The sequence below is a fragment of the Colobus angolensis genome, unplaced genomic scaffold (assembly GCF_000951035.1).
Source record: "Colobus angolensis palliatus isolate OR3802 unplaced genomic scaffold, Cang.pa_1.0 Scaffold385, whole genome shotgun sequence".
In the NCBI taxonomy this organism is placed as follows: Eukaryota; Metazoa; Chordata; class Mammalia; order Primates; family Cercopithecidae; genus Colobus; species Colobus angolensis.
Genome location: NW_012117210.1, coordinates 800,718 through 812,069, shown reverse-complemented (window position 1 = coordinate 812,069; position 11,352 = coordinate 800,718). Strand labels below are relative to the sequence as shown.

The 11,352-nt window shown below is 46.5% G+C and overlaps 1 long non-coding RNA gene across 1 annotated transcript; it reads left to right on the top strand.

Annotated features, from left to right (window-relative positions):
- The first annotated feature begins 2,525 nt into the window (after positions 1 to 2,525).
- Positions 2,526 to 3,399, top strand: LOC105520676. Its single transcript, XR_001003173.1, has 2 exons — positions 2,526 to 2,597; positions 3,127 to 3,399. It is a non-coding gene; the product is annotated as an uncharacterized LOC105520676 (long non-coding RNA).
- The last annotated feature ends 7,953 nt before the right edge of the window (positions 3,400 to 11,352 follow it).

The window sequence follows — 11,352 nt, the reverse complement described above, 5'->3', positions numbered from 1 at the left end:
AGGGCTCTGGGGAGCAAAGGAGAGAATCTGTAGAAGGTCAGTGGTCAGCACTAGAGGTTCCAAAGGGACAGCAGTACAGCTGGTGTGCACACACACCACCACTCATGCTCTAACACTCACATCTAACACTACTACCCAGGAAAGTGCTGGGAGGTAGAGTGGGCAGCCCACCCACAACACCCCCCAAACGCTGAGTCAGAGGATTTATTTTCAACTACGTGTGTGAGCTATTTGGCAGGATCAGGCAGAAAATTTGCAGCCACAATTATCATGGCCTAAGAGTATCGGATGGCTTGTGCCAGTGGTTCTCTGGGTGTCGTGCCCAATCAGTAATAGCATGAACCTCCACCTGGTTAGATATGCAGATTCTTTTTTGCCCTGCCACCCCATCCCCTTTCCCCCAACGACTGAATCAGAAACTGGGGGTGGAGCCCAACAAGCTGTGTTTTGTTTTTTGTGTTTTTCTGAGACAGGGTCTCGCTCTGTTGCCCAGGCTGGAGTGCGGTGGTGCGATCTTGGCTCACTGCAGCCTTGAATTCCAGGCTCAAGTGATATTCCCACCTCAGCCTCTCGAGTAGCTGGGACTACAGGTGAGTGCCACCAAGCCCAGTTATTTTTAAAATGATTTTTATAGAGACGGGATCTCACTATGTTGCCTAGGCTGGTCTCGAACTCATAGGCTCAAGAGATCCTCCTGCCTCGGCCTCTCAAAGTTCTGGGATTACGGGTGTGAACCTCTGTCTGGCCAATAAGCTGTGTTTTAACAAGTGCTCAGGGTGATTCTGCTGCAGGAAACTACTGGCTGATGGATACATGGATTTCCTTATCCACCCATTCATTGATTCCTGCATTCACTCATCCAACCCTAAAGGAGGTAACCAAAACAAAGACAATTCCATGTGTAAGCATGACATATCTTCTCTGCCTTCTCTACCCAGCAAAGTGATATGAAAATGCATTGTGAATGTGTTTATAAATCAAGCTCCTTTTCCATCAGGTAGAATTCCTAGCGCTCTCAGCTAAAATGAAGATTTCTTCAAGATGGGCCTCCAGGGCTATTGCAAAACAGCTGCTGATGGAAGGAAATTCCACTTGCTGTGCCTTATACCAGGCCGGGAGTGTCACAAGAGCCCTTTACAAGCTGCTCCCACACTGACCAAAATTGTCTTCTCGTGAGTGCAAAGCAGGCAAGTCCAAGGGGCTCAGGTTAGCATGGTGCAGGACTCCGCTGGGAAGGTGAGGGGTTATCGTCGCGGGGGAGTGTTGACTAACTGGGCTGGTGGTGCAGGGGTAAAGAATTTACCAAGACAGTTGTAGGTAAAGAAAGGCAGATTTATTAGAGAAAGTTGGAAAATACATTTCGAGAAGGCAACGGGCAGCCTGCAAGAGAGGAGCTGACTGCAAAGAAACAAAGGCTTGCTGGAGATTTTACAGGATGGTTTTTGGGCTGATTGAGAAAGCCAAGGCAGTAGGGAGCTAACTTGCATTCTTCTGTCAGCTGGGGTGTTTGATAAATGGAGGCGTTTGATAGTGAGCAGGAAGTTTGTGAGTTATGTATGTTATCTGTGCAGGAAGCCGCATATCCTGGGCTATAAAGAAAAGCAGACCTATAGCTTATCTGCTTCCTCTTTTTGTTTACATGTTCTGGACCATGAAGAAAGACAAATTTGTAGCTTATTTGCTTTCTCTTTTTGCCTTCCCCTGCTCCAGCCAGCCTGACTTCTTTTTTCTAATTAGGACTCCACAGTTATGTTGTCCCTGTGCCTGCAGCCTGTGAATGTACGCCCCACCACCTCCGTGACAGCAGTGGTCAGCACAGATAAATACACAGAACACACATCGCTCTGGCCCTCTGAGAAGAGAATGTTAGGCTTCTGAAAGAAGAGATAAGTACTGAGAGATAACATCTAAGAATCAAAATAATATATTCAGTAATTATTTTCTGAACCACTGACCTATCCTAATGCTCTGACCCATACATTCTTTACAACATCTACCCCTACATCCCAGGGCCCTTTTCCCAGGGCCCTTTTTCTCCCTACATCCCTCTTCCTGCCCCCCCCTCTTTTGCACAGGGCATATTTCACATATACAAGATGTCTTTACGTGTCGTGTCATCCCACTTTAGAGATGAGGAAATTGAGTCTCAGGGAGGGTAAACATCAACTTTGTCTTGGGGAAAGGGCAGGAAGCTGGAGGAGAGGAGGAAATGAGCTCTGGCGAAGGACAGAGGACATGGCTGGGATCCTTATGGGGTGGTGTAAGGGTACCCGTGCCCCAGGATCTGTGGGGTGAGGGTGGCGGTGACCAGTGCTGGGACCAGCTCCTCCTCTCTCGCTCCCAAGCCCACAAGAAGGTGGGGAGAAAGGGTGAGGTAGGGGGCTTCGGGAGAGCGGAGAGAGTTTGGAAAAAATACATCTCTCCTCCCCGGCGGCTTTCCGGAGACCCTCACACAGCGCCCCCCGCCCCGCCCCAGTACATTTCCTTTCAGGGAAAGGCACAGGGAAGAGGCTGCCGGGAAATGGCGTCCGCGGCCGGGCTGGGGCTTCAGCGGGAGGCAGCAGAGGGGAAGTGGCCAGCGTGGCGAATGACGGAAAGTGGCGAAGGAGAGGAAGAGGGGTCGGGTGTCCGCGGAGCTCCTAGAGGGAAGACAATCGCTTTGCCAAACATGGCAGGGCATCTGGAAAGGCCTGGGAATCTCACCCGCCCTCCCTGGCCCTTCGGGCTCTTTTCGGTCTCACTGGGAGGAGGGGGAGGGCGGCAGGTGGGGACCGGGCGCAGGCCTAGTCGTGCGACAGGAGAAGGGAAGGAAGGGCCGACCCCAGCTATGTCCCCCTTGCGTCTGACCTGTGCCGGGCGCCCGGGCTCCGAGTGATCTCGGGCCGGTCCCTGGGGGAGTCCAGCTTCTTGCGCCAGGGGCGTTCTCAGCCCCAGGGCAGTCCAGGGAGTAGGTGGAAGGGGGCTTGCAGCCACCTGGCCGCGGCAGGGGGAGCTGCGGGGAGCCGTTTTTATCCTACGCAGAGCCCCTTGCTTGGCACACAGTAGGCGCTCAATACATGTTTATTTTCAGTTGAGTGTTTCTTCAACTTTTATGGCTTGCGATAAATCCTTATCCTTCTGTTCTAGAAACTCGCATTGCTTGCTGGATCAAGGACAGACAGCTCACCGAACATGACAGCACCGTATTGGAACTTCAAAAAGTTCTGAAAACATGTTGGTTCGTTCGTTGAAATATTTTTCAACTCGAATTCCTTTTCCTTTTTTTTTTTTTTTTGCGCACTTTTTCCTCTGCAGAAAAACCTTAAAATGTTCTACCTTTTCCTTGAAACCTCCCACTCCTTAGTTCACATTGATTTGTCTTTAAATGTTTTTGAGCAAATAATCAGAAATGCACAATTAGTGCTTGGTGGTTCTCAAATTATTTCACGCGTGGTAGTTTTGATTTTTGCTTTTCCAGTGAGGCTGTACCTTTCATCCTCAGGCAAATATGATGGCTTTCAAAAGCAGCTATGGGGTGGGAACTGGGAGTGGCTGCAAATGGGCATGGAGCGTCTTTTAGAGATAACGAAAATGTGATCGTTTGCACAACTCTAAATTACTAAAAACTATTGAATTTGCAATTGAAAAAGAGGAGAACTTTATGAAATATAAATTATAACTCAAGCTCTTAAAATGCCTATAGAATAATAAGTAAAGAGTAGTGGGGATATGATCTATTTTGTGGGGAGACTAGCAGCAAAGTAAGACGTAAAGATAAAGAAACATACACTGGCCTGAGGAAGTAACAAAGACTCTCTCTTTGAGCGAACTTTGGACAGGCTCCTCTGAGCCTTCTTTTCAACTACGCCTTGTCCTTGGGCCCTGTCCTCGGCCTGCCTAGCCCAATTTTAGCAAGAATCCTGCTAAGTAATTCCCCCACCCTTGATACCTGATCACCTTGTCCTGCCTTGAGCAAGAATCCTCTTTAGTCAGTTGAGCAAGAATCCCCCTACCCTTGATGTCTCTCTCCCCTTAGGAATTTTTTTTCTACTGGCTTCCTCACTCTGCTGCTTGACTGTAAATCCACACTTGTCCTAGTTGTCTTTGGATTGAGCTTAATTCTATACTAAAGTCTCTTTTCCCCTATTACAGTAGTACTCAAAATATGTCTTTACGTCTTTACTGCTTTTGACTAGTGTCTGGCTCTGTTTCCCTTTGGCAGAAGACACTCTCAGACAGTGCTTCTAGTAGTATATATTAGCCTGACCTGCTGGGGTACAATTCTTTTTAAAAAGTCTACCAATTGACCGGGTGCAGTGGCTCATGCCTGTAATCCCAGCACTCTGGGAGGCCAAGGCGGGTGGATCACGTGAGGTCAGGAGTTCGAGACTAGCCTGGCCAACGAGGTGAAACCCCTTTCTCTACTAAAAATACAAAAATTAACTGGGCATGGTGGTGTGCGCCTGTAATCCCAGCTACTTGGGAGGCTGAAGCAGGGGAATCACTTGAATGCAGGAGGCGGAGATTGCAATGAGCCAAGATTGCACCACTGCACTCCTGCTTGGGTGACAGAGTGAGCCTCCGACTCAAAAAAAAAAAAAAAAAAAAAAAACACCAATTTATTGCCAGGCCTTATGCTGGGTGCTGAGGAAATTTGAGCAAAAATACCTATTAAGTCCCTGTCCTCAAAGAGCTCATAGTACAGTGGGGAGCCAAGTTGCAAGCAAATAGCCATACAAGTGTATTGCAATGAGGACAAGTATGAAAAGGAGGGTACGTGGTACAATGAGAGCCTATAAAATAGGGGTATTCGACTAGTCAAGGTGGTCAGGAATTGCTTCAAAGAAGCAACTATTGAGCTGAGAGCTAAAGGAAGAATAGTGGCTAATGAGATTGGAGGTGAGAATTGGAGGAGCTGGTTTGAGGCTATGTGTTCAGAGATGGCATGGTGAGTAAAAGAGACTGAATGAAAGTGGCTGGAGTTCAACAGACAGTAGGGACAGCAGTGTGGTGGGGGTCAGGGCATGCAGGGCCTTACAAGCCACCTTAAGCCATTCAATCTATATCCTGAGAACCATTGGAAGTCCTGTGGGATGGGGAGAAGAATCAGATTTGTCTGAAAATATTGCCCTGGGGGCCAGGCGCAGTGGCTCATGCCTGTAATCCCAGCACTTTGGCTGAGGCGGGCGGATCACCTGAGGTTGGGCGTTGGAGACCAGCCTGGCCAACATGGTGAAACCCTGTCACTACTAAAAATACAAAAAGTTAGCCGGGCGTGGTGGCTCATGCCTGTAATCCCAGCTACTTGGGAGGGTGAGGCAGGAGAATCACTTGAACCTGGGAGGCGGATGTTGTGGTGAGCTGAGATCACGCCATTGCACTCCAGCCTGGGCAACAAGAGCAAAACTCTGTCTTAAAAAAAAAGAAAAAGACAAGAAAAAGAAAATATTGCCCTGGCTACAGTGTGGTGGATAAAGGATTGGGAAGGAGTCAGAATGTACTGGAGAGTTTCATTAGGAGCCATTTCAGCAATCTAGAGTAGAGGTAATAGTACCTTGCGCTACAGTAGCTGTGGTTTACATGGAGTGGATTGGTATATTTTAGGGTTTCTTAGGTGGTAAAATCCGCAGGACTTGGCAATGGATTGGAATTGGGAGGGTGAGAGTGTGATATTGTGAAGTACACATTTAGTCTTTAGTTTGTTTTGTGCTGCTATAACAATACCTGAGAGTGAGTAATTTATAAACAGAAATTTATTGCCTCACAGTTCTGGAAGCTAGGAAGTCTAAGGTTAAGGTGTGGGCAGGTTTGGTGTCTGGTGAGGCCATTCTCTTTTTCCAAGATGGTCCTTGCACACACTGTGTCCTCCAGAGGAGAGGAAGGCTAGATCGTGACATGGCAGAAGATAGAAAGAAGGGCCAAGAGATAGAGCAAGAGGAGACCTATCTTGCCCTTTTATAATGGCATTAATCCCACCTGTGAGGGTAGAGCCCTCATGACTTAATCACTTCTTAAAAGTCTCACCTCTTAACATTGTTACTGTAACTGCCCAGTGGGTTCACCTTGCCTGCTGCGTAGACTGAGCCAATTTATCAAGGCAGGAGAGTTGCAGTGGAGAAAGAGTAATTCACACACAGCCGACTGTGCAGGAGACCAGAGTTTTATTATTACTTAAATCAGTCTCCCAGAGCATTTGGGGGATCAGTTATTATTATTATTATTATTATTTTTGAGACACAGTCTTGTTCTGTTGCCCAGGCTAGACTGCAATGGTGTGATCTCGGCTAACTGCAACCTCTGCCTCCCGAGTTCAAGCGATTCTCCTGTCTCGGCCTTCCGAGTAGCTGGGATTACAGGTGCCCGCCACTATGCCGGTCTAATTTTTGTATTTTTTAGTAGAGATGGGGTTTCACCATGTTGGCCAGGCTGGTCTCGAACTCCTGACCCCAAGTGGACCGCCCACCTCAGCCTCTCAAAGTGCTGGGATTACAGGCATGAGCCACTGTGCCTGGCTGGGATCAGAGTTTTTAAAGATAATTTGGCAGGTAGCGGCTTGGGAAGTACGGGGTGCTGATTGGTCAGGTTGGAGATGGAATCATAGGGGGTTGAAGTTAGTCTTTCTTGCAGTTTTGTGTTCCTGGGTGGGATGGCAGAACTGGTTGAGCCAGATTACAGGTCTGGGTGGTGTCAGCTGAACCATGGACTGTAGGGTCTGAAAAGTATCTCAAGCGCTGATTTTAGGTTTTACAATAGTGATGTTATCCCCAGAAGCAATTTGGGGAGGTTCAGACTCTTGGAGCCAGAGGCTGCATGACCCCTAAACTGTAATTTCTAATCTTGTAGCTAATTTGTTAGTCCTGCAAAGGCAGACTAGTCCCCAGGCAAGAAGGGGGTCTTTTCTTCGGGAAAGGCCTATAATTCATTTTGTTTCAGAATCAAACCACAAACTGAATTCCTTCCCAAAGTTAGTTTGACCTACGCCCAAGAATGAACAAGGACAGCTTAAAGGTTGGAAGCAAGGTGGAGTTGGTTAGGTCTGATTTCTTTCACTGTCATAATTTCCTCAGTTATAATTTTGCAAAGGTGGTTTCATTATAATGGCGGTTAAATTTTTTATTTTTATTTTGTTTATTTATTTATTTTGCGATGGAGTCTCACTCTGTTGCCCAGGCTGGAGTGCAGTGGTGCAATCTCAACTCACTGCAACCTCCACCTCCCAGGTTCAAGCAATTCTCCTGCCTCAGCCTCCCTAGTAGCTGGGATTACAGGCGCTTGCCACCATGTCTGGCTAATTTTTGTATTTTCAATAGAGACAAGGTTTCACCATGTTGACCAGGCTGGTCTCGAACTCCTGACCTTAGGTGATCCACCTGTATCGGCCCCCCAAAGTTCTGGGATTACAGGTGTAGAGCCACCATGCCCATCGGGCAATTAAATTTTAACATGAGTTTTGGAGAAGACAAACATTCAAACCATGGTAGTCTTTATCCTCATTTTCCCGAATTACAACTTTTAAAACCCTTAGAATCTCTGAGGTGATAAGAGTATCTTTTGCCCCGGGTGTGGTGGCTCATGCTTGTAATCCCAGCACTTTGGGAGGCTGAGGTGGGTGGATCACCAGGGGTCAGGAGTTTGAGACCAGCCTGACCAACATGGTGAAACCCCATCTCTACTTAAAATACAGAATTAGCTGGGCGTGGTGATGCATGCCTGTAATCCTAGCTACTTGGGAGGCTAAGGCAGGAGAATCGCTTGAACCTGGGAGGCGGAGGTTGCAGTGAGCTGAAATCGTGCCAGTGCACTCCAGCCTGGGCAACAAGAGCGAAACTCTGTCTCAAAAAAATAAAAATAGAAATAAAAAAGAGTATTTTCTGCATGCTAAAGAGATAACTGGTGGCTGAGGCTCCTAGGTAGATTTAGGATAGGGGGCTGGTCAAGGCAGGATTAGAGAGTTGAGACTTTTTTACCACATCCCCAACCTCTGGGGAAGGGAGAGGAGCTGCAGGTTAAATTGACTAGCAGTGGCCAATGATGTAATCAATCATGCCTACGTAGTAAAGCCTCTATTTTATTTATTTTTAATTTTTAATTTTTATATTTTGAGACAGAGTCTCGCTCTTGTTGCCCAGGCTGGAGTGCAACGGTGTGATCTCGCCTCACTGCAACCTCCATCTCCTGGGTTCAAGCGATTCTCCTGCCTCAGCCTCCCAAGTAGCTGGGGTTACAGGCATGCACCACCATGCCCAGCTAATTTTGTGTTTTTAGTAGAGATGGGGTTTTGCCGTGTTGGCCAGGCTGGTCTCGAACTCCTGACCTTATGTGATCCGCCCACCTCAGCCTCCCAAAGTGCTGGGAGTACCAGCCACCGTGCCTGGCTGTAAAGCCTCTATAAAAACATGAAAGAACTGGGTTTGGAGAGCTTCTGGATAGTGAACACATGGAGGTTCCTGGAGGGTGCTGTTCCTGGAGAGGGCATGGAAGCTTGGTGCCCCTTATCCTGTACCTTGCCCTATTGACTGTTCCATCTGGCTGTCCATCTATATGCTTTGTAGTATCCTTTATAATAAACCTGTAAACATGTTTTTCAGAGTTCTGTGACCCTCTCTAGCAAATTAATCAAACCCGAGGAGAGGGTCATGGGAACCCTGATTTATAGTGGGTCAGTCAGAAGCACAGCTTACAACCTGGCATCTGAAGTGGAAAGCAGTCTTGTGAGCCTGAGCTCTCAAATTGTGGGATCTGACACTATCTCCAGGTAGGTAGTGACAACTGAATTCAATTAGAGGACATCCAGCTGGCGTCCGCTGCAAAATTGATTGCTTGGTATATGGGAAAATTCTCCTATACATCTGGGGCTACAGAAGCATTCTGTGTTAAATAGAGAGTATAGGAAAATCCGCACTTTGTTTACAACCCCCCCCCCGCCATATCTTACAGTGAGAGTGAGCAATCAAGGGTGACTTCTCAGTTTCTGGCTTGTACAACTGGATGTTTGGAGTAACAGCATTAAGAAGCAGGACCTTTAAGATCACATTGAATACTAAGTTCAGGTATGAGGATTGTGAGTTTAGTCTTAGACATGTTGTGTTTGACGTATCTTTGAGAACACCCAAGAGAAGTTATATAGATGGATGGATGGATCTAGAGCTCAGAAGGGGCCTATATACTGGATATATAAATTGTGTGCTGTATGGATATAGGTGATAATTCAAGCCATGTGTGAGGATAAGGTTGTCTAGGCCAGAGAGTATCAGAATGAGAATGTAGGAGATCAAAGAGGGAGGCTTGAGAAACTCCAGTATTTCATGTTGAGTACAGGAGGGTCAGGCTGCAAAGGAGACTGGGAAACAGCAGCAGGGAGGTTTAAAAGACAGTTAGAAGGGACTTGTGTCATTGAAGCCAAAAAAGAAACTGTTTCAAGAAGTAGGGGATGGACTGTTAACAATGTCCATTGCTGCTCAGAGGTCAAATAAGATGTGGACTGGTAAAATTTAAGAATATGGAGGCATTGGTGTCCTTGACAGATCTATTTTCATGGAATGACAGGGCAGAAATCTAGAATGGAATGGATTGGAGTGTGGTTAGCAGAGAGAGGAACGCACTTTTTTGGTTTTTTTTTTTTTTGAGACGGAGTTTCACTCTTGTTGCCCAAGCTGGAGTGCAATGGTGTGATCTTGGCTCACTGCAACCTCCGTCTCCTGGGTTCAAGCAATTCTCCTGCCTCAGCCTCCCAGGTAGCTGGGATTACAGGCGCGCGCCACCATGCCTGGCTAATTTTTTGTATTTTTAGTAGAAAAGGGGTTTCGCCATGTTAGCCAGGCTGGTCTCAAACTCCTGATCTCAGGTGATCCGCCCACCTCAGCCTCCCAAAGTGCTGGGATTACAGGTGTGAGTTATTGCGCCTGGCCAGTAGGCAAATTAATGGAAACAAAGAGTATAGGCAACTATTTGAAGCAGTTTGGCTGTGAAGGGCATGGAAAAGTCAAGGTAGAAGCAGACGTGAGACGAGGGGTCAAGAGAGGCCTTTTAAATTTATTATTATTATTATTTTTTGAAACAGGGTCTCACGCTGTTGCCCAGGCCGGAGTGCAGTGGCATAGTCACAGCTCACTGCAGCCTTGACTTCCTGGGCTCAGGCAATTCTTCCACCTCAGTCTCCTGAGTAGCTGGGACTACAGGTGCACACAAGAGCACGCTGGGCTAATTTTTGTATTTTTTGTAGAGACGGAGTCTCGCCATGTTACCCAGGCTGGTCTCGAATTCCAGGGCTCAAGCAATCTGTCTGCCTTAGCCTCCCAAAGTGCTGGGATTACAGTCTTGAGCTACTACACCCAGCCGAAGACTTTTTTTAATAGGGAGAAATTTTGTGGATGTGTAAAGTTTACAATTAAGGGTCTATAGGGAGTGAGTGGTTAAAAATACAGCAGAGAGATAGAATAAATCGTAGTGTACATTTGTTAAGAAAGAGGAGCATCTGGAATCGAAAGCTTAGGTGGAGAAATTAGTGTTCATTAGAAGGCAAGAGTATCTGTCTTAATTGAGGAACTAACTGCTGGTAGGATGTGTGCAGGTATAGTTGATTTATTTTGGCGTTAGGAAGATGAGAGATAACTTCCTTCTGAAGAGTCCCCCAACCCCATTATTTTTTCTGTAAATGAGGGTGTGGTCATCTGCCTGTAGAGATAATAAGGAGGAGGAGTTGGAAGGCTGAAGAGAATGGAGAAGGTTCAATAAGTTGTAAGGGTGAGGGCAGATTGTAGGTTGACCAGAGAAATATAGAAGGACTGCTGAGAAATGTTGATGGCTCACTTCTGGTTGTTGATGGTAAATTTACTATGAGCCAAGCTTTATTTTTTCTAAGTGCTTCTCTAAGTGTTCTAGTGTTTTATTTAATCCCCTAAGCAGCTCTATGAGGTAGGTATTATTATTATCACCCCCTTGTCACAGATGGTGAAATGGAGGTACAGCAAAGTTGTGTCATTTGTTTAAGGACAAAGAGCTAGGTTTGGAGCCAGGTAGTCTGACTCTAAAGCCTATGATCTTAACCATCACTCTAAAATATATCCTAAAAATAGGTCCTGATCATACTTTTTCATTGATAAACATAGATCTGTATAATCACATTTAAGGACTACATTGCATTCCATTGTATGGGTGTAGCACATGTTAAAAGGTGATCTAAGCATTTTTTTTTTCTTCAGTAGGCACAAGCTCAGTTGCCAGAATAGGGATAAACTGTGCTTTGTGTTTCTTTGCCCACTGGGCTGTGTAGTAAGAATGTTTAGGAAGGCTGGCAGTGAACATGGAGTTGTTTGCCTTTCTGGGCCTGAGTAGAGGCTCTGTTCAAATCAAGCCTTTCAGTATATTAGACTC